We start from the raw sequence: 22,875 nt of genomic DNA on the forward strand, positions 1-22,875 counted from the left end.
CAAAAGGCCTTCGGGGTCGTCGGTATTGTTTTCGATCAGTGCCGAGTTCTTGTTCTACTTTCTCAAGCAGGACGTCGAAGAGAGCCGCGTGGCCATTTCGACACCAGAGGCCCGATTGTCGATGGAACGGAGCCCGTTCAAATGATGCCCCCTTTGTAACTCCAAGTACCCGCACATCGATGTACACCCGGTGTGCAACAAGTGCTTATCACCAGAGCACAATGAGGACAACTGTCTAGCTTGTGCTCGATTCAGGTCTAAGAAAACGCTCAAACTCCGACGCTCAGGGAGGCAAACTATGTCGAAGCCAGCGCCCGACCTGGTGAATATCTTCGACGAAGAGGACGATGAGGTCGTCGAGACTGGGGATCCAGAACAGCAGTTGGATCCCGGTTCGGACCATGACTCCAACTATTATGAAGACGACGAAGAGAACGTCGAAGATGAAAACGTCGTCGATTTAAGGGACAACGTATCCCCCATCGGAGCCGTCGATGATGACTCGAGCGATGAAACAGGCCCAACTGTGGGTACAGGGCCCGAAACAAACACTGAAAGACTTCACAAAGGCTCAGGTCGAGGCATCGCCAGAAGGCCTTAGCCAAGATCATGAAGAACATTCTATAGCCCCGCGTCTCGGCCCGGCTAAGAATATATCACAAGAGCCATCGGTCGAACTACTTAAAACTAAACCGAAAGCAATCGTGTCGAAAATGAAACCGAAACTGCTAAAGACAGTCTTCGAATCGAAGAGTTCGAACCTATCGGAGTCGATGAAGAAAAAAGGTGTCGACGACCCTGCAGGGTCGAAAATAAAGGGTGTCGAACCGAAGATTGGTGCGCTGAAGTCCACCACTAAAGCCAAGCACGTCGAACCGACGAGGTCGGCGCCAACAGACCGCGACACAAACAAAGGAGTCGAGTCTCGGAAGGTTCTCGATCCGAAGCAACGAGTAAACAAGCCACAGCTCGTCAAAGGCCTCGAGCCAAAAACCAAAAGCGCCTCGAAGGACCACGTCAAATGGAGGCAGAAGGGCACGCCTCCGACGCAACAAGCACCGAAGTCGACGCCGGGCCAAAAACATATTGGCGAAAAGGAGAAGTCGGTAGGACCTACATCGACGCCGGCCCCGAAAGCGGTCGGTCTGTCTAAAGACACCATGCCACCGATAAAATTCGGACTACCCCCGAATGCACGCTCGAAGGCGCTCAAGGGTCAAAACACCCAAAAAGGTGTCACTGGGAAAGAGGAGCCATCCTCTAGAAGAGGACGTTGTGTACCAGGAGCTCTCATATGATGACCAGTCGAAGCTACATATCGACTCCGAATCTGGCAGACTTACTATTTATCAAAGAAAGATCAGGTCAGAAAATCCTCTGAAAATACAAAATTCCACTCAAAAAGAAAAGGGATTCAGCAACATCGCCTGTCCTTTTTGAAACTGTGAGGTACTATGGCCAGGACACTTCTGCATACTCATCCTCACCCACTCATGAGGATGTGGGGTATGACGATGATGAACAATACAATTACCCTGCGGACACGGATCAGGAGGACCAGACTCAGGCCTGGACAGACCCTGCTGACCAGGGGAGTCACAGACTATTCCTGACACTCCTTCTTATCCTGTTAAAACTTCGCCAACAGAAGATACGGCTGCGTTTAACGTTTTAATTGAAAGGGCAGCACAAAATCATGATGTAGAAATGCATGCTGACCCAGTTGAAGAGGACTTCCTGTTTGACACTTTCTCCACTTCAGAGAAATCAGTCAAGACATTGCCCATGTTAAAAGGTGTCCTTAAACACACAGGAGACATTTTCAAGGAAACCACAAGAGCAAGGGTTATTAACCCCAGGATTGAAAGAAAATACAAACTGGCGCCTGTGGACCCTACATATATTAAGGGACAGCTGCCATTGGACTCTTTGGTGGTATCAAATGCTCGTAAGCGCGCCAACTCACAAACTACTGGTGATGCTCCTCCTCCAGACAAGGAATCTAAAGTGTTAGAAGCTTCTGGGAAAAGGGTGGCTGCTCAAGCAGCTAATATCTGGAGAATTTCTAATACACAGGCCCTATTAGCCAGATACGATAGGGCGCATTATGACACACTAGAGCAACTGCTACAACATTTGTCTGATGTCTACAAGTAGGGAGCAGAAACACTAATACAAGAGGGGAAACTCATTTGAAACGCATCCATTAAATGTGCGCTAGACGCAGCAGAAACCGCTGCCAGGGCCATCAACACAAGCGTCATCCTAAGGAGACATGCTTGGTTGCGCATATCTGGGTTCAAACCTGAGATTCAAACCACATTATTAAATCAGCCTGTGAACCCTGATTTTTTATTTGGTCCTAATCTTAGAGAAAATTAAAAAAGACACAGAGACAGCCAAGTCTATGGGTGCCTTGCAATCACAACAATTCAGAGGAGGCTCCTTTCGTCGCTCCAGTAACAGAGGAGCTACACGAGGCCAGGCATCCCAACAAACTCCATACAATAAAGGGAACACGCAGACCACCTATAATAAAAACAATAGGGGTGGATACCGTGGCAACAGCAGCAAAGGCAGAGGACGAGGGAATAACAACACCAGATTCTCCGCCAATAATAAACATTGACGCCTTGTCACTGCCCCCAGACCATGTAACACCCGTCGGGGGACGATAACAACAGTTCCTGCCAGTCTGGGAGAGCATTACCACAGACAGGTGGGTGAGACAACTTATTCAGTACAGCTATTGTCTAGAGCTAACCTCCACTCCACCCAACATACCCCCAAGACACCGTCCTATGTCCGCAGAGCACTTAGACTTATTGCAGCAAGAAGTCATCAGCATGCTGCAAAAAGGGGCCATAGAACTCGTCCCTATACAGGAACAGGGTACAGGGGTATACTCGCTGTACTTCTTAATCCCCAAAAAGGACAGGTCTCTCAGGCCAATACTTGACCTCAGGCCCCTAAACCAATACATATTGTCAGAACATTTTCACATGCTTACTTTACAGCAGGTTCTACCTTTGCTCACTCAGGGAGAATTCCTCGCAACACTAGACATAAAAGATGCGTATTTCCACATACCAATACATCCAGCACACAGGAAGTATCTCAGGTTTACAATACAGAATCAGCTCTACCAGTTCAAGGTCCTGCCTTTCGGGGTGACAACAGCCCCCAGGGTGTTTACCAAGTGCCTAGCGACAGTGGCGGCGCACCTACGGAGAAACCATGTCCACGTCTACCCCTATCTGGACGACTGGCTTATCCAAGCAAAGTCAGCCCAGCAGTGTGCCAGCCACATGTCTCGCACAATTCACCTCCTACACAGCCTCGGATTCTCACTAAACTACCCAAAGTCTCATCTTCAACCCGCCCATGTACAACAGTACCTAGGAGCGACAATAGACACTCTGGCAGCAAAAGCACAGCCAAAATCAGCAAGTATCACAAACATTCAATTACTGATTCAGAGATTCAGGCCCCAACACTCGCTCCCAGCACAAGTGTTTATGCAGTTGATAGGCATGATGGCCTCCTGCATCTTCATAGTCCCTCACGCGAGACTACACATGCGTCTGCTTCAGGAGTGCTTAGCATGGCAATGGAACCAGGCTCAAGGACAGTTAAAAGACCTAGTGTTGGTGACCGGTCGTGCATACAACTCTCTGCATTGGTGGAACCCACAAAACCTTTGCAGGGGACGACCATTCCAAGAGCCTGTACCACAGATAGTGCTGACGACGGACGCATCTCTCCTGGGATGTGGAGCGCATGTCCTCCATTACACAGTGCAGGGACTATGGACGACACAGCAAAGGAAGATGCACATCAACCTGCTGGAACTGATGGCAATCCTTATGGCAATGAAGGCGTTCAAGGTACATTTGTGCAACAAAGTAGTGTTGATCCGAACAGACAACATGACTGCCATGTACTACATACAGAAGCAGGGAGGGACACTGTTGTATCTTGTTTTTATATTGTATTACTTTCTTGACACTGTCCCTTTAACCTGTTCATTCCTTTTGGATCCTTCCTTACTCCTGTGTTCTTTCTCTTTGCTTGGTATGGCAGTTGCCTGCTAGCCTGGAGAGGGACACCAGCTGTTACCTGTAGCTTATAATAAATATACATTTTATTATCAGTATTCTTGGATGGACTTCATAACTCTTTCCCTACAACATTTTGGCGATGTCTGGCTAGCATTACCTGGAAGAAGCTACTGAAGGAATTATTATCGGCTGGTGAAGAGAACCACGTGTGAATTTTGTAATGTAAGGGTTACTGCCAAGGAAGAATTTTCTTTTCAAGTCGAACTACTGTGCTGTACGATTTAACTGGAACCGAGTTGAGACTGAGATTGCCATACTCTGTGTCAAATATTTAATTGAAAGCAACCGAAGTGTACTGCTGTGGAATACAGGGATCACGGAATGAGTACTGTTTATTTATTTTTCACTCATTCGTGTATCGACGTTGCTATCTTACTCGGTGCAACCAAATGAAAGTGTGATTTGTACAATCGACGCACACTGTCAAGTTCAGTGCAACATTGAAAAGAGGGCTGTAACGCTTACCTCGAGACTCTGTTGCTTACACATGGCCACGTTCGTGCGACATTTGAAAGAAGCCTGAAACGCTTACCACGAGGCTCTATTCCTTTGAAGAACGCTGCCATTGTTATCCCTTCGGGGAGAGGAAGCTGCAACTGCTTGTGACTCATTCCGTTATGTTCTGATGTATTGACGTCCGTTCACTACGTGATAGCGGCCATTTGCTTTTTCAACAATAAAGGTTGCTAGGTAACGTGAAAGGAGAACGGAGGAGAGAGACGGCTTCAATTTCGTTCAAGACCTCAGGGAAATACCGGAGTAAATGCTGGAAGGAGAGGCTGTTCATGAGGTTTTCGGCCATATTCAGCAGTTTGATGGTAACGTTTACTTTTAATTATTTTTGGTAGCGTGTGGAGAAAAATGTTGTAGGGAAAGAGTTATGAAGTCCATTCAAGAATACTGATAATAAAAGGTATATTTATTATAAGCTACAGGTAACAGCTGGTGTCCCTCTCCAGGCTAGCAGGCAACTGCCATACCAAGCAAAGAGAAAGAACACAGGAGTAAGGAAGGATCCAAAAGGAATGAACAGGTTAAAGGGACAGTGTCAAGAAAGTAATGCAATATAAAAACAAGATACAACAGACACACTCTCCACCTTTGTCACATCTAGCGCAAAGCATGTGGAAGTGGGCCATTCAGAGGAACATCTTCCTCATGGCGGAACACCTCCCTGGCAGGGACAACCAGATGGCGGATCTGCTCAGTAGACACAGCCACCAGATGCACGAGTGGGAGATACATCCCTCAGTGCTACAACCGTACTTCCAGCAGTGGGGTCACCCAGAAATAGACCTGTTCGCCACAGGGAAAACGCAAAATGCTGAAGCTTCGCCGCCAGGTTTCCACATCCGCAGTCTCAGGGCAATGCGATATGGATGAATCGGTCAGGCAGGTTTGCGTACGCTTTTCCCCCGGCCCCGCTCATACCACTAGTGGCACACAAACTGCGACAACACTCAATGACACTCATCCTGGTTGCTCCGACGAGGGCGAGACAACCATGGTACACCACGTTCCTAGAACTTTCCGTGGTGCCCCATCAAAGGCTGCGATTAACACCCAGTCTTTTAACGCAGAGCCATGAAGACATTCAGCACCCAGATCCACAACAGTTGAACCTTGCGATCTGGCTCCTGAAGTCATAGAGTTTGGTTACCTGAACTTGCCTCCTGACTGTATGAATATTATCAAGGAGGCAAGACGACCTACAACCAGAGCATGCTATGCGGCGAAGTGGAAACGATTTGTCATCTATTGTACCAATAATGACATAAATCCGCTAGATGCATCTACTCAAAACATCATATGTTACCTGTTACATTTACACAGATGCAATCTAGCCTACAGTTCCATACGTATACACTTAGCTGCGGTGGCAGCTTATCTTCAGAACAGGCAGCACCTTTCACTCTTCAGAGTACCTGCTATTAAAGCTTTCATGGAGGGACTCAAACAAGTGATTCCTCCAAGACACCTACCTTCACCGGTCTGCAACCTGAACGTGGTTCTAACCAGACTCATGGGACCAACTTTTGAACCTCTACACTCGTGTGAGATACAATTCCTAACGTGGAAAGTGGCTTTTTTAGTGGCGATTACATCACTTAGAAGAGTTAGTGAGCTGCAAGCCCTAACTATTGAGGAGCCATTCATACAAATTCACGCAAATAGGGTAGTGCTACGTACAAACCCTAACTTTATGCCAAAGGTGGTATCCCAATTTCACATCAATCAAGCTATAGAACTGCCAGTGTTCTTCCCGAATCCAGATTCAGTGGCAGAAAGAGCTCTGCATACCCTAGACGTTAAGAGAGCTCTCCTGTACTATATAGACAGGACAAAACTTTTCAGGAAAACTAAGCAGCTGTTTGTTGCCTTTTCACCACAGCACAAAGGCAACCCCATTTCCAAGTCAGGTATAGCCAGATGGATTGTTAAGTGCAAACAAATTTGTTATCAGAAAGCTAAACGCACATTAACAGTTCCCCCAAGAGCGCATTCAACACGCAAGCTAGGGGCATCCATGGCTTTCCTAGGAAACATTCTTCTAGAAGACATATGTAGAGCAGCCACATGGACTACCATACATACATTTACCAAACACTACTGCGTAGATATACACTCTAAACAACAGGCAGCTGTAGGACAGGCTGTACTCAAAACTCTTTTTCAGACTGCTGCAGCTGGCACGGGCAACCACCGCTAAGGGGAACACTGCTATACATTCTATGCACAGATATGAATTCAGCAGCCCACATGCCTCGAACGAAATATGCTACTTACCAGTATGCATCTGTTCTTGGCATGTAGGGCTGCTGACATTCATATCGCCCTCCCTCCTCCCCGGTGCCTGTTGCAGTTGTAGCACTCAGACTTATTCTCTAGGATGGACATCACTTACTGTATCATACTCCATCCCTGCCACAATGGCGAAAAACAATCTGAGGATGGAGAGGATGCCCATGCGCAATGTAGTCCGGGGGAGGAGCCACCTATCTTGTGATACTTCGAAGACTCTTCCAGGACAACAATGTGCAATCATCCGGACCTAACACTAGGCGGCGATCTATGCACAGATATGAATGTCAGCAGCCCTACATGCCAAGAACAGATGCATACTGGTAAGTAGCATATTCCTTTTACTAGATGTCATGGGATTCACAAATGTGGTCAGCTGTTAGTTGCAGCCTGTGTGATCATCAAGGGGTTCACTGGCGGCTAGTGGATTTTAAAAGTGGTGAGGCGAAAAATGTTGTATCCTAATGTAATAAGCGAGCCCGAACTGCAAAAGGAGGGTGCAGGGGGGTCCTCCCCCTGCTACAAAAGTTTGAAAAAAGTTGATTCAAATGGTGTGTTTTACACAACATATTTACCGCAAATTGTTGAAAAAAAGGGGGATCCAAATATAGCATTTTTATGATTAACTGATTTGGAAAACACATTTTGAGAGTGAGGGCCCTCTACGTTAAAAAATGAATACCACTTTTCGTAACTACATACCTGGATCACCTTTTCGCAATATCTTGAGATGCTTTAGCATGTGTGTGTTTTGCCTCTGTAGTTTCCTGTGCACAGAGACATTAATCATCTGGGGCTACGGTCCCACCCATACATTCTTTTTTTAACAGGAATAAGGTTGGCGATAAAGTTATGTTTAGTGGTTGGGTTTAGATTAGAGCAATAGAGGTTTTAAGTGATAGTGCAATGGATGAGGTAAGACACTCTGTGTGGCATGAAACCCTGCTCGCAGATCCATTCGGGCGACTTTGGCGCAGGAATGTCTGCAGAACGCTATAGCTTAAGAAGACATATTCGGCACCAAACTGAGTGGTTACGACAAAGATGACAGGACTCAAGGCTGGCATGTTACTACAGTATACATCCCAGGACCTGCTGTTGCCACATAATGCCCCAGGGTCATAAAGCTATATCAGACTGACCACAGTCTGACACAGTTACAACTGTATAATCTACAACTGTGCGCACACAGCAGTGTGACTTTAAACGTGCAGTTTGAACTATGCTACACAGCCCTTCCCTGCTCCAACCTGTTGTGAAATAATATTATTGTACCACATTGTCAGTGTGAGACGGTTCACACAAGAGTATTTACCTGCGCATGAGATAAGCCAGTACCTGTGCCAGATCCACGATCTCCTCCTCATTCTCCTCGCCACTACTGTGGCGACTTGTGGACTGGCCCTCTGGTGATTCCCCGTTCTGCTACTGCAAGACCCCATCGCCCATGTCTGAGGAAAAGGATATCCACTCTACCTGGCCTCAAAGTGACGGAATCACTGATAGTTTAATATCTGCAGAAAATTCTACCTGGCGGCGTTACACGTTATCAACTGATGATCTAACTACATTGACATCTCGCTGTGAACTCTGGTAGGAACTGAATCCAGGTGTCACTAAAGCTCTATTCTGGATAATTTACATTTACCCGTGACCCGCTAGCCTGGAATAGTTTCGAAGCTGCCTGGCCAACATCACACTTTCAAAAAATACTACCAACCGCCCATAAATGATTTTAAACTATCCCAGTCCACGTCAAACCTTGTGGTATCTGCCACAGCTCACCCACCATGGATTTTTGGCCTGCCTTGCATATGGGCAGCAGTCAATTCGATCCTGACATTGACACCAAACTTACACTCTTGAAAAAACTTCTACTAAACACATACCTAAGCAACACCCACAGAGTACAGAGAATACACTAAAATAAAGCCCAGTCGCAATTCCAAAGGACAGACACTATAATAACACCTACATAACTGTAGGCAGTACAATCTAAGTGTGCTCCTTCGTTTCCCGGGGAGTGCCGCAGCACAGCGCTCAGTTTCCCTTCACATGTTTAAAGAGTGAGAGCGCGAGAACAGCTGCACAACAGATACATTTACATTTTGTAATATTTAAAATGGAAAAGGATGACAAAATGCACCCTGTAATGGTGGAAGGAGAATATGTGATCACGCTGTACAAGTATGCCCCCGTCTTCCGGTGTGCTTTATAATTCGCAGAGTGCCGTTGAACTTTCAGTGCCCCTTCCTCGCTGCCCGTGCCCTCACACAGTAGTGTTTCTCCTCTGTCTACTATGTTCGCACTAGAGTGCTCACATCTCCATTTGTGTGTCATCTCCCCCCCTTATCTCCTCACCCCCACTTACCAGTGCCAACTCACCTGGATGGTGTTTTTAGCCCCTCTTGCCAATTAGTAGGCTATTAACCTCTTAAGGTAGCCGCGCCCTCTTATAGAGCCCTTTACTGTCCAGAGCACGCTCACTCCCTGTGGCATGTGTCCCGACCACCAGTATGCCTTCACTCGTTCAGTCTGACATCACGCCCTATGTGCTGTTACAGAGTTACTTTTGCCCTAACCCCATCCGTCCCTTCATCCTCTTAAAGAGGTCTGAACTCCTCAGTATACTTTCACCTCGATTTCATTGCCCTACTTTAGATGCATTGCCACTTCTGCAACGTGTTCTCACATATTCATGGTACAAAATCTATACAGGTTTGGTTAAAATAATCTTCACAAGAGAGAAGACGCCTCTCGACAACCTGTGCTAACTATATGCAGCATAAAAAAAGAAAACTTACTAAAACATAATTCACTTTTATTTACATATAGATCTGAGGATTTTTGTGTTTTATTTTGTGGATTGCAGTAGCAGTTGCAAAGTAACTGAGGTGTGCAGAATGTTCAAACCGAGAAGAAAAAGCGCCAAACAATAGTCATGAATTACAAAACTTTGTGAATGTTTGAGCATTTAGTGGCAGTCGGCGAAACAACACGAAATGCTGAAATGTCACTAAAGGGCCCCTGAGCTGGGAATATGGCGAGGCGGACGAGTTTCTCGAACCCCTGGCGTCTTCGTTTCGCGTGCAAAATTCCGTTCTCGAATGGGATCTTGCGCGTTTCTGCCAAATATTTTACCCAGACAGTGGCCTAACTTGTTTCAGGTTATCCTAACCAGTCACTAAAAGTTTTATACTTTTACTACGTTGGTTTAGTTGCCGGTAGATATCTATACAATCGTTCACTATCTTGGAGGAATCTCACAGTGTTTCTTTACCACACCTTATTTAAAATTCGCTGTAACTGTGCAGCTTTCTAGGCAGCGCGAAATAAACTTACTTCATTCACTTTACAAAGTCACTCTGCAGTAGTTCTAATGCATACATTTAGCTGTATTTGCATAATCTTCATTTCCCACTTCTTACACGTGTTGAATAAACATAAAATATTGCAGGTACACCTACTCATTTGGTTTTAAAAATGATGCAGCTGTGTCTATCACAGAGCTTTTGTCAGATTTGTTTTAACACCAAGACCAAGGATTTGTTTTTCAAAATTTAGCTTCAGTTAAAAGCATCTGCACTTACAATGTTGCTGCTGACTGGATTCAGGGCTGCACGAAACCCTAAAAATAACTAATGTTCATTTAATTAAAATGTAAATATCGGCCTGAAATAAAATCATTTAGAACTGACAAATAACTGTTCCGGACTAAAGGAAAACAGTGCAAGATGAAACGAATTATGCCGTTCCTGTCTGTGAGAAAAAAGAAACACGTTTTCAGCTAAAGATTACCCATGCAGAATCGCTTGAGCCGTAGTTTACGTGTCATCGGTTGCCCAATTAGTCCGCATTAAACAATATATATTATTTCAACATCCGGTGTCTTTATTCAAGCAGTGGCACCGATGAACAATGTACTGTATTCTATAGCAATTGCATTTATATAGCGCTTACAATGCCTGACGAGGCATCAAAATGCATTATTGTGGTCATTATTCGACACCTTCTACCACAGGCAAGATTGCATTCAGGGGAGAAAGTGCAAGTAAGACCTACGGGCGTAATAACTTAGAAATGTAAAGCCACTTTGCTAATTTAAGAAAAGTGAGTATTTCACTTCGAACAGGATTTACTCCCATAAAGTCTGACGTGCAAGTAAATCTATTCTGTGGGTGGAGAGTTTGTTCACATTCATAAACGTACACATTTGCTGGTACTCTCCAATTATTTTCCAGCTTCTTCCAGCCCTGGAAATGGTGGGGATTCACTTCTGCCTAGTGAGGGAAGGAGATGGGGAAAGGAACTCCCCCGAAAATGAGTGAGGTGTAGAGAGCAGGGTTTCTTCATCGTAAAATATATTCTCTGGTCAGTCGCAGCTGGCGGCATGACTCGCAGGGGGTAGGGTGGGGGATCGGTTATATCTTACCTTACCGGGTCCTGAGTCTCGTGCCGCTTCAGCGCCTGGAAGTGGCTGTGTCCCGACTTCGGAGTCAACGTTTTTTCGCTACAGGAAGGAAGCAGCCACAGGCAGCCTCCCTCCTTGGGCCCTAAGCCAATCACAACGCTGCAATGGCAGCGTTGTGATTGGTGAGGCGCAGCAGAGAGCGCCCCAGCCGGGCCATTTTCTCTATGTAGGCTGAATGAAAGCAGTCTACATAGAGAAAAGGGAGAGTGCGCATGACTGCTTTGGTCGGCCCAGGGGCCGGCCAAAGCAATCAGGGCCCACAACATTTGGCAAGCCACTGCCCCCCTGCCCTCGAGCAGGACTGCCCACCCGCCTCCCACAACCAAGCACTAATGCTTTCTCGCAGTGCGAGAAGCAGAAACATAAAATGGTAGTTTTACCATTTTATGTTTCTGCTTCTCGCACTGCGTGAAAGCAGGGGAGCGACGCCCCTATGGAGGGGCCGCCACTGAAGGGGTGATTAGGAACTCTGAAACCAGGACTCAGTACTTTGGGTATTTGCATCTTCAATATTGCCTTATGGAAAGTTACTCTCATTCATCCATATGTAACCTTTTCTGTTTGAGGCCAGCAACCCAGCTTTCTTCAGCCTGGTATGTGGAGGACTGCCTCTTTTGGAAGCTATAATTATAATTCTGATAAATATTCTTGTTTTGTTCCTATTGAGGAATCAATAGTTGATTAATTAATTTATATTCTGATATTCTTGTTTTGTTCCCAAAACATTATTTTGTGTCAGAATGCCATGATTGGTTGATATAAATGTTCCTGATCTGAATCTAAAATAACATATACACAGCTCAAAATGCCCACCCATCATGTTTTTGTTTTCATGCTTTTCTAGCTCCAAATAGAAGATAAAAAAGGTTTAGAGCTCTTAGGTTGGCTGTAGCTGCACTTGTTTGTTTAGTCCCTGCCATGGCAGCACTTCTTCAGTCCTTGCACAACTTATCCATTAAACCATAGCTATTGTGGCCATTCTTCATTAACCCAGGCGGCACTTCCCCCATTCAGGCCTTCACTGGGAGAGGCCTGATAAATGGACTGGAGTTTCTCCACCCTGGAGTTACTCATAACAGGAATGCTGGTAGCTCTGGAGTTGAGGAAACTCCAGTCCATGATAAGTTGGACACTTATGGTCTACTAAGAAAGGAGGAATTACTAGGGAATTTGTCATTCCAGGTCTGATTCTCTCAGTAATTGCTAATATGTTTGGCCAGACTTTCTGCTGCGTTTAGCAGTCTCAGGGCCAGAAGTGCGACCCTTACAATTTGCGAGTCGCAAATTGCGTCATTTTGCGACTCGCAAAATGTTATTTACAACAGTGTCTCAGACACTGTTTGCGATTCCAATTGGGGTCGCAAATTACCTGCCTTATTAATATTCATGCAGCAGGTGCAATTCGCGACCCCATTGAGAATAGCTAGCACTCCCACGGCTTTTTAAGATAAAGACGTTTTTTTTTTTAATGCAGCCCGTTTTCCTTAAAGGAACACGGGATGCATTTAAAATGAAAAATGAAACATCTGTTTAATTTTTTTATTAGAGTAGGCAGTGGTCTGCCACTGCCTGCTCTTGCATTTTTTTTGCATACATTCACAAAGGGGAAGGAGTCCCCTGGGGTACCCCTTCCCGTTTACAGGTGCCTTACCACCTACTTGAAGTAAGTGGTAAACTGAGAGTGTTTTGCGACTATAATTGTGGTTGCGAAAGTATCGTACAATGAAGTGCGACTCACTATGAGGAAGGGACGCCCTTGGCAACGCCCCTTCCTAATAGCGAGTTGCAAACCCAATTTTGCGAGTGGGTAACCGACTTGCAGAACAGGGTTTTTTTACATTGGGTGGACCTAGTTTGCGTTTGCAAACGGGCCGATTTCCTGTTTAGGACCGCAAAAAACGGTTGTACATCTGGCCCTAAATCTCTGGGTGTGGCGCTCCTGAGGATCTCATAATTACGATAGGGCCCAAAGCTGTTGTTTTTGGCCCCATTGCGATCAAGAGGACACTTCTAATAAAGGCATCAGACTTAACCATAATGTCTATTCTCACATCCCCCTCAGATGAGACCAGTATGATGACTCAGTGTGTTTAATACTTAAATTGATCTGCATGTTATTGGTTCAAATTCTGACAAGGAGTTCCAGTAGAACTGGGTAATAGTGACAAGTTATATTTTGCGTGCTTGGAAACGGTAGAATGAAACTCTATATAAAAGAAAAAGTTAAATTAATGGGAGCCACTCATAAGCCTCAGAGGAAAACTGTCTCAAATCGGAAACATTAAGGCTTTTGTAAATAGTAGCTCCCATCCGGAAGATGAGACAGAGTTCATTTGAATTCTTCTTCCGAGCACTTCTCAAATACAGGTCCATCCTGACGCAATCATCCTTGACCAATATATTCCTTATACGAAGAAATTGAGGAGCTTCATAGTCATGGTAGACCCATATCTAGCTTCAATGTAACATCATCCTCAAATATATGTGCAACAAGAAACATACTATTTTAAACATCAGAACTGTGGCCCCAGTACTTCTCACCTCCAAACAGAATTATCATAATTGTACCCGAGAGCGCAAACTCAAGAACAAGGACTTCACAACTCTTTGACAAGAGTCATCACCAAAACAGGCCACCTTACCTGGGCCACAGTGCTGTGTGGTCCTAGAAGAACTGGCTACACTGTATTCCATTTTTGAGGCTCAGCGGGGTTACAGTCTCTTAGTTCTTTTGCTAAGAAACCTAATATGTTTAGTTTTAAATGATAGAAGCTACCTTTTTTACAGTCTGCAAAGGTATAACCGGTGGGGAATTGTGTACACAGTCCTTTCACCGGGTATATCTGTGGCAATGGTATCTCTAAAATTCGGAAAACAGGTGTCGACTTCATATATGTTATTATTACATTTTCCCTCTGTGCTCCCTATTTTAATGTCACCATTTCCATTCTTACGTTCCCCCTGCTTAGTGCACTTGAATGGTTTGCTCCATCTGGACCTCGAAGAATGGGAGGTCTGGTTCGTTGAAGTGACCAGTAAACGTTGCAGTTGCTCTATCTTTTAAAGTGTGTCAGGATTATAATTGACCTTTTACAAACATACACATTTGACATATTAAGAGTAGTTTTATTTGAAAGGTTGATACATTGGTGCGTTTATTAAACATATAGTTACCAAGCGGTGCTCTGAAAAAAGGGACCCCCTACAAAAACACAGAGAGTAACCCCTCTACACTGAAGGGGACAGGGTCTCAAATGATGAACAAGCATTTACAATGCAATGGTTTCGCCTTTGGAAAAGTTAGAGCTATTGGCATTGTAAAAGACTAAATTTGTATTTATGTGTTGGTTTTGAAAACAGATAAATAAATGGCATTGTCATTTACATTGCCATTAGCTTAATCTCTCGCAAATGTGAGACATATTGCATTTGCACCCACACACACACAGAGCCACACATACACACACACAAAGGCACACACACACACACAGAGCCAGCCGCACACACACACACAGCCAGCCAAACACACACAGAGCCAGCCACACACACAGAGCCAGCCGCGCACACACACAGCCAGCCGCACACACACACACACACACACACACAGCCAGCCAGCCGCACACACACACACAGCCAGCCGCACACACACACAGCCAGCCGCAAACACACACACACAGCCAGCCGCACACACACACACACACAAGGCAGACGCACACACACACACAGCCAGCTGCACACACACACACAGCCAGCCACACACACACACACAGCCAGCCAGCCAGCCGCACACACACACAGAGCCAGCCAGCCGCACACACACACACAGAACCAGCCGCACACACACACACAGAGCCAGCCGCACACACACACACACACACACACAGACAGCCGCACACACACAGAGCCAGCCGCACACACACACAGAGCCAGCTGCACACACACACACACAGAGCCAGCCGCACACACACACACAGAGCCAGCCACACACACACACACAGAGCCAGCCACACACACATACACAGAGCCAGCCGCACACACACACACACACACACACAGCCAGCCGCACACACACACACACAGAGCCAGTCGCACACACACACAGAGCCAGCCGCACACACACACACACAGAGCCAGCCGCACACACACACACAGAGCCAGCCGCACACACACATACACACACACACACACACAGAGCCAGCCACACATACACACACAGAGCCAGCCAAGGCTGCAAAGAAGATAAAAAGTAACTGGGTAATATAAAGGAGGTACAGGAATATGAGTAGTAGAGATTGAAAAGGTGTGTGGCAGATGAAGTGGTCTGGCAACAGGTTATGAGGTAAAAAGGCTGAGTGGGTGTTAAGGAATGGGTGGGATCTGCAGAGTGGGAATGAAAGTTGTCAGGGATGGAAGAAAGGAGCCCAGGCTGGGGTTCAGGATGAAGGGAAGAATAGCAAGCGACACAGAAGGCAATGAGCAGCATTAGCACTCCATGTGACCTCACACTGATTTTGGTAATAACACCAGTTTTTACAAGTCTTTGGGTCATTACTATATAACATATATAAAAATATAAAAATGCATACATAAATAAATTACTGAGAAAGCGCCGTCTAAGATGTCATGCTTCCCTTGTACGTACACAGGCATTACATATACGCTGTTTAATGTGTTTCAATGTTTACTTCATGTGACAGTTTAGTTCATCTCCTTCAGAACTGCCCCCGGAAACCCGACAGAGACACAGCAGAAAGCTTCCACCCCATGAGTAACCCCAAAATGCGCCCCCTACAGCTCGACTGCATGAGTGCAGTTGGGGCTAAAAGCCACAGACCGGTTACAGCAACAAAGCAAACCTAAAAGTACCTCAAGCTATAAAAACCGTAAGAAATGTTCAAGACATTACGCTTTGCAGAACTCTTTGGTGCTTAAAACGTAGCTGCAAAAACATCCCTTTTACATCTGCAGCCCATTGACGCGCTTGCCACCCTGTAACAGCTCGCGCACGGCAGACTAACAAGTAATATAAGTTTCAACTCACCGCCGAGGATCCCAGAGCTCAGACACAAGGAAGCAGCTGCGAGCTGGCGAAAATAAAACCTCGGAGATGCCAGGCTCCTGGAGGGTGCTCTAAGGAGCAAGAGTGAAAGTAGCAGACAGCGGGAGGGCGGGTGGGGTAACGACCTCACGGACAGCGGGAGGGGGGCAGGTGAACGGGCTCACGGACAGCGGGAGGGGGGGCGGGTTAAGGGGCACACGGACAGCGGGAGGGGGGCGGGCACACGGACAGCGGGAGGGGGGCGGGCACACGGACAAGTTACAAACTATGTTACTCAGAAACAAATCAATTATCGTAATAATGCAAACAATATAGTGATGACTTAAATTGTTGTATTCAGTGCATTTATATCTAGTGCTTGATGAGATTTTGGAATTGAACTAGTAAGGCCATTAATGTTTACCTATTTAGAATGATAGATCATTTCTGCATTGATTCAGCTAACAGCAGAGTACAAATTATAATGTTGCCGAGGTCTGCCATTCAAAAAAAAAAACATTCAAACCTCATCCTGACGTGGTCAACCTTCTAAATCCACTTATTCTCACAAACAGTCAGAAGTCGGTCAATATTCCGAGAGCTGGCCGTGGATTTTGATGACCTCTATAGGTCAACATTTGATGTCTTTATCAGAATGCATGTAATGCTCTACAAAGGGCCTATGCTTGGTTTTGCAACTCACCCGTGATTGATGTTGTAGTATGCATTTACGTACAGGTTGTGTTTTACCAATATGCAGTAAACTAAATGGGAATTCAATGCAATAAATCCCAATAGGTGTGTTGCAGTTTGAAAAATGTTTTACTGTACAATTCCCAATGCACAAAGGGTCTTATCCGGGCACACGGACGCTAAGTCTTATCCGGGCACACGGACAGCGGGAGGGGGGGGGCGGGCACACGGACAGCGGGAGGGGGGCGGGCTCACGGACAGCGGGAGGGGGGGGGCGGGCTCACGGACAGCGGGGGGGGGTGCATCCTTCTAGGGCGCGCGGCAGTTTCTCTTTTGTGCTGCACTTTGGCCTGGGGCACATGAGACGGGATCGACGAGACAGGATACACGCACAAACCCAGCAACGAGACACACAAAGGGGAGACGACATAAGACGGGATACACGAGACGAGTAAAAGGGTATAGAGACAAAATATCGACTCCAAAATATCGACTGGACATAATATCGAGTTTTAAATATAGACTGGACAAAATATCGACTGGACATAATATCGACTACAAAAATATTGTTTTTCAGGTAAGTGAAGTAATATCGACTGTATAAAATATAGATAGCAAAAATATCGATTTTTTAATAATATATAATATTTTATAGTGTATTTTTATGTAATAATATGTGTGAATAGTGTGTATTAATGTTATAAAATATTTTATTACATGAATTTTGTTTTGATAATAATTGCGTAATGTAATTCTGTAGCGGGTTGTGGGTTTATAGGGGAATAGGGTGGGAAGTAATTTAATAATAATTAATTAATTAATATATGTGTGTTAATATTTTTAATTAATAATTAATTGATAATTAATTAATATTAATTAGTTAATTAATTAATATAATTTTGAATATATTTTGTATTAGTAAATAATTGTTAATTAATTAATTGTAATTAGTTAATTACATTAATTAGAGTACATTTTTAATATATATAGTTTTGTGTTATTTTTAAGTATTTAATTTTGAAAAAATAATATTAATTATTAAAATAATTACACCTAATGTTCTAATATATTTACTTTATTGTTATTGTTAATTAATAATTAATTGGTAATTAAATAATATTGATACATTTTGGGTAAAGGAGCATTTTTAGGGTTCAGGGTCAGTTTTCAGTTCATGGGTAAAGGGGTATTTTTAGGGTTCAGGGTCAGTTTTCAGTTCATGGGTAAAGGGGTATTTTTAGGGTTCAGGGTCAGTTTTCAGTTCATGGGTAAAGGGGTATTTTTAGGGTTCAGGGTCAGTTTTCAGTTCATGGGTAAAGGGGTATTTTTAGGGTTCAGGGTCAGTTTTCAGTTCATGGGTAAAGGGGTATTTTTAGGGTTCAGGGTCAGTTTTCAGTTCATGGGTAAAGGGGTATTTTTAGGGTTCAGGGTCAGTTTTCAGTTTTTGGGTAAAGGGGTATTTTTAGGGTTCAGGGTCAGTTTTCAGTTTTTGGGTAAAGGGGCATTTTTAGGGTTCAGGGTCAGTTTTCAGTTTTTGGGTAAAGGGGTATTTTTAGGGTTCAGGGTCAGTTTTGGGTTTTTGGGTAAAGGGGTATTTTTAGGGTTCAGGGTCAGTTTTGGGTTTTTGGGTAAAGGGGTATTTTTAGGGTTCAGGGTCAACAAATAAGATTTAAAAAAATTATTTTTATTATTTTCATTTATTATTTAATTATTATAATTTAATTTAAGTCGTTTTAAGTATATTTTAGTAATTAAAATGTAATATTAATTTAATTTAACACTGTTTTTAATAAAGTCGATATTTTTTACATCTATATTTTTGTTAACGATATTTTGTACTCGATATTTTTGTACTTACCTGTTTGTAGATACAAACTCGATATTTTGACTGTCGATATTTTGTCCACGATATTTTGGCAAGTCGATATTTTGTCAGTCGATATTATTTCAGTGATCCGAGTAAAAGACGAGCGGGAAAAGCATGGACAGCGGGAGGGGGGGCGGGAAAGACACGGACAGCGGGAGGGGGGGGCGGGAACGATCAAAGCACTCACCTGGACCTGGACTTCCTCCGGCGGCGGTCGGCCGCGAAATGACCAAAAGAAACATGGACGACCAAAAAAATAAACCCCGCCCACCGCCACACTGACGTGATGAAAGTCGCTGGATGAGAAAAAAATCGCAGGAACGCCCACAAGTCGCCTCGCAGAATGGCGTACGCCTCTGTTTTCCAATGGCTAGCCTCCATTTATGGAGCTAGCCAATAGAAACAGAGGCGGGACAAAGCCCACATACTGCAAAACAAAAGATTTCGCCTGCGCGAAACGCTGCTTGCGCAGCTTTCGACAGGCAAAACCTAAAAAGTATTCTTTTTAAGTTTCTTTCAGCCAGACAGCCTTGTATGCATGGAGCAGCCCGGGTTACTTTCTAGAAGTAGGGCATCTCTCTAATATGAGGGTTCGTAAGAGAACTTTTTATTTTCTCCAAGGGAGTATTACGTGAACCTTTTGTGTAAAGGAGAGCATATTATATTCATATGCAGTTTAATATCTAAGGTAGTCTTCTCTGATACAGAACTACGCAGGTCATAGTTACATAGAAAATTATTCTTTATTTACACATTAACAAAGGTCTATGGAACATCCACCGGGAGCAGGATGCCACAGGCCAGTCTTTTTTTTTAAAATTTTTGAAAACCTTTATTTGAGAAAATGGATGTGTACAAATACGGGCCTACAACCCGGGGGCCGGCCACGGAACAAACTGGAAAGCACCATCATCAATTAAAGGCACGGAGTGGTCAGATGATATTACCCTGATATAAACAAACAATGGTCCGAGACCTATATATTTTTGAATGAACAATGAATCAGAACTTATCCAATTAAAGAGCATATGTTATTTAAAACAGCCCTGCTCAATTAATGATAAACATAAAAGACGGCAACAGCAACAATCTCCAAATATATGCAATATTTTAATCTATTGTCATATTCAAAATTTGAAACACAGTTCACAATTTATACACATTGCCCCGTGTAGAGCGTGCAGTATAGCAAAGGGTGTCAAAGAACGTGAAAGTGATGAAGATGAAAAGAAAAGAAGTCACACAAAATTATAAATAAAACAATTTCAATAATTTCAAAAACAACTCCAGCCAGTGAATGCCGGAACAGAACAACCTGACCACTTCAAATAGTTCACAGGAACTCCCTAATATTATTCTCAGACATAGAATGTAATAAATGTCTGCACTATATCACTGAGAGAGAGATAGTTAGTGGTCCAGGTATTAGATAAGTGTCGACGTTTCGACTCGTCTTGCGGCCTTGCGGTCGATTATGCCTGGGCCATGCGAGTCTTCTTCAGGACATATTAGACGGGGCAACACAGGGATCTTTTTGGTGACCAAACGTCGACACTTATCTAATACCTGGACCACTAACTATCTCTCTCTCAGTGATATAGTGCAGACATTTATTACATTCTATGTCTGAGAATAATATTAGGGAGTTCCTGTGGACTATTTGAAGTGGTCAGGTTGTTCTGTTCCGGCATTCACTGGCTGGAGTTGTTTTTGAAATTATTGAAATTGTTTTATTTATAATTTTGTGTGACTTCTTTTCTTTTCATCTTCATCACTTTCACGTTCTTTGACACCCTTTGCTATACTGCACGCTCTACACGGGGCAATGTGTATAAATTGTGAACTGTGTTTCAAATTTTGAATATGACAATAGATTAAAATATTGCATATATTTGGAGATTGTTGCTGTTGCCGTCTTTTATGTTTATCATTAATTGAGCAGGGCTGTTTTAAATAACATATGCTCTTTAATTGGATAAGTTCTGATTCATTGTTCATTCAAAAATATATAGGTCTCGGACCATTGTTTGTTTATATCAATATAATACCCAGGTCCAGTACTTTTTGGGTTACCCCATTTCTCAGATGATATTACCCAACGCTGGAAGTCAATGTTAGTAACTAACTGTAACCACTCGACACAGGATCAAAGGAGGTTAATTTTATATATTAAAGAATAAAGGATCGGTTGTATAAGCAGCAACCTGGTGTACGTGGCGGAGAATAATCCAACTGGTTCATTGCAATACAGCCAAAAAGCAATAATCAGAAAGATCCATAGCATGCAAAACATAGGTTCGCTTATAGGTCCACAGTGGTAGTATCCACGCCCGACCACATGTACCCAGAGACAAACTGAACAGCGATTCCGCAATAATAAAGACCATCAGGGAAACAGATAAATTGCAATCAGCATACATCCCAACCCAAGAAGGAAGAAAACAAGAATACTAAAGAGAAAAGGAAGTAGGGGGACTCCACGTTACTGTACTCGCCCCCCAGTGGTAATAGCGAGCAATAATACAAATAGCGAACGTGCTTGGGGGGGATCGAGCAATGCAGGAGAAACAGCGCCATGGGTGCCATAGTACCAAAAATACCTATTCCCCCCCTCACAGTAACTCACCCCGCGGGGTTACGCACAGCCGTGGAGATCAAAGAAAAGGACACAAAAGAGCCATAGAAACAAAGAACTACCCAATAGACCCTAATCCACCCATCCCGCCCTGCACCCCTGCAGAAGGCTACGGCCTACCCCCCCCCCCTCCGCAGCGTGCCTGTCGCCCTAATTTTGAACCCGAAATATAGGAAAGATAAATATAGAGAAATGGAAAAAGAAAGAGAGAAAAAGGAAAAGCCTGGGGAGAGGAACCATTTAGCAAAAGGTACGGCCCCCGCCCCCCGCCCTAACACCCCATGAGCGTGGCCCGAAACGAAACTGGCAAGTGTTCCATAGTACCTAAATACGAAAGAATCAACAAAGTATCACAATGTAGGGCAGTCCATAACTCCATTTACCGATGAGTAGTCCTCCGAAGTAAGAAACGGGTTCATCCTAGTCCTTTCCTAGCCAACGTCGCAATGTGCATAGATCCAGTGGGCATAGGACATGGCGATGAGGAAAAACCATGGAAAGGTTGCTGGACTTTCAACGGAAGCAGCCAACTGAACCCCCTCTCCCGAGGGCAATGCAGGAACTGTTCACAGCATCCTTGTATACCAGTGTCAATGAACACCAGCGGTTCCACCCGCACATCTATCGGATCATCGCTACTCCAACCAGAAAGCGGGGAACAATCAACGACCTCACTGGGCCCATCCGTGACCTCATGAGCGGTCCCGGGAGCAATGGCGGCCATGACATCCCCCTGCCCACCGGAGTCCCGGACCATGGTCGACCTCCAGGTCTTCAAAGCTTGCAGGACGTCGCCAATCGTGGGGTCGAGCTCATCAGTACAGGCCCCAGCGGAGCACAAGGGCAAGAAATCGGCATCCCGGGACCCCGCACAGGACATGGCAACAGCCGCCATTTTGCGAAAACTGCGCCGTCTCTCCGGAGTCATCTCCAGGGGTGAGCTCTACAGCAGAACCCCGGCGGGACCCCTTCAAGCGCACAAGCAGCACCCACAGGACTGAAATGGTAACCACAAAAGAGGGGGACCCGCCGGCGACACCACTCCGCCAAAATCCTTCTTCGCCACCGAGCAAAGGAGCCCAGTGCGGCCGGACGGCAACAAAGGGGGGAGCCACCAAACTCGGCGTCCCCAACCCACAACTTGCCGCACACCACCTCTGGAGCACCGGACGGGTGACCCAGGCACGTTCATTTGCCTCCGGGCTCTTCGCACATCGGCATCGTTTGGCCGGCCCCAAACCTCCACCT

At 44.8% G+C, this 22,875-nt stretch overlaps 1 protein-coding gene across 3 annotated transcripts in view; it reads left to right on the top strand.

The window, feature by feature from the left end:
- The window catches only part of LOC147682139 (guanylate-binding protein 1-like), a 338,883-nt gene that overhangs the window by 52,158 nt on the left and 263,850 nt on the right, over positions 1–22,875 (top strand). The window lies entirely within an intron of this gene.

The sequence above is a fragment of the Lissotriton vulgaris genome, chromosome 11 (assembly GCF_964263255.1).
Source record: "Lissotriton vulgaris chromosome 11, aLisVul1.2, whole genome shotgun sequence".
Lineage (NCBI taxonomy): Eukaryota > Metazoa > Chordata > Amphibia > Caudata > Salamandridae > Lissotriton > Lissotriton vulgaris.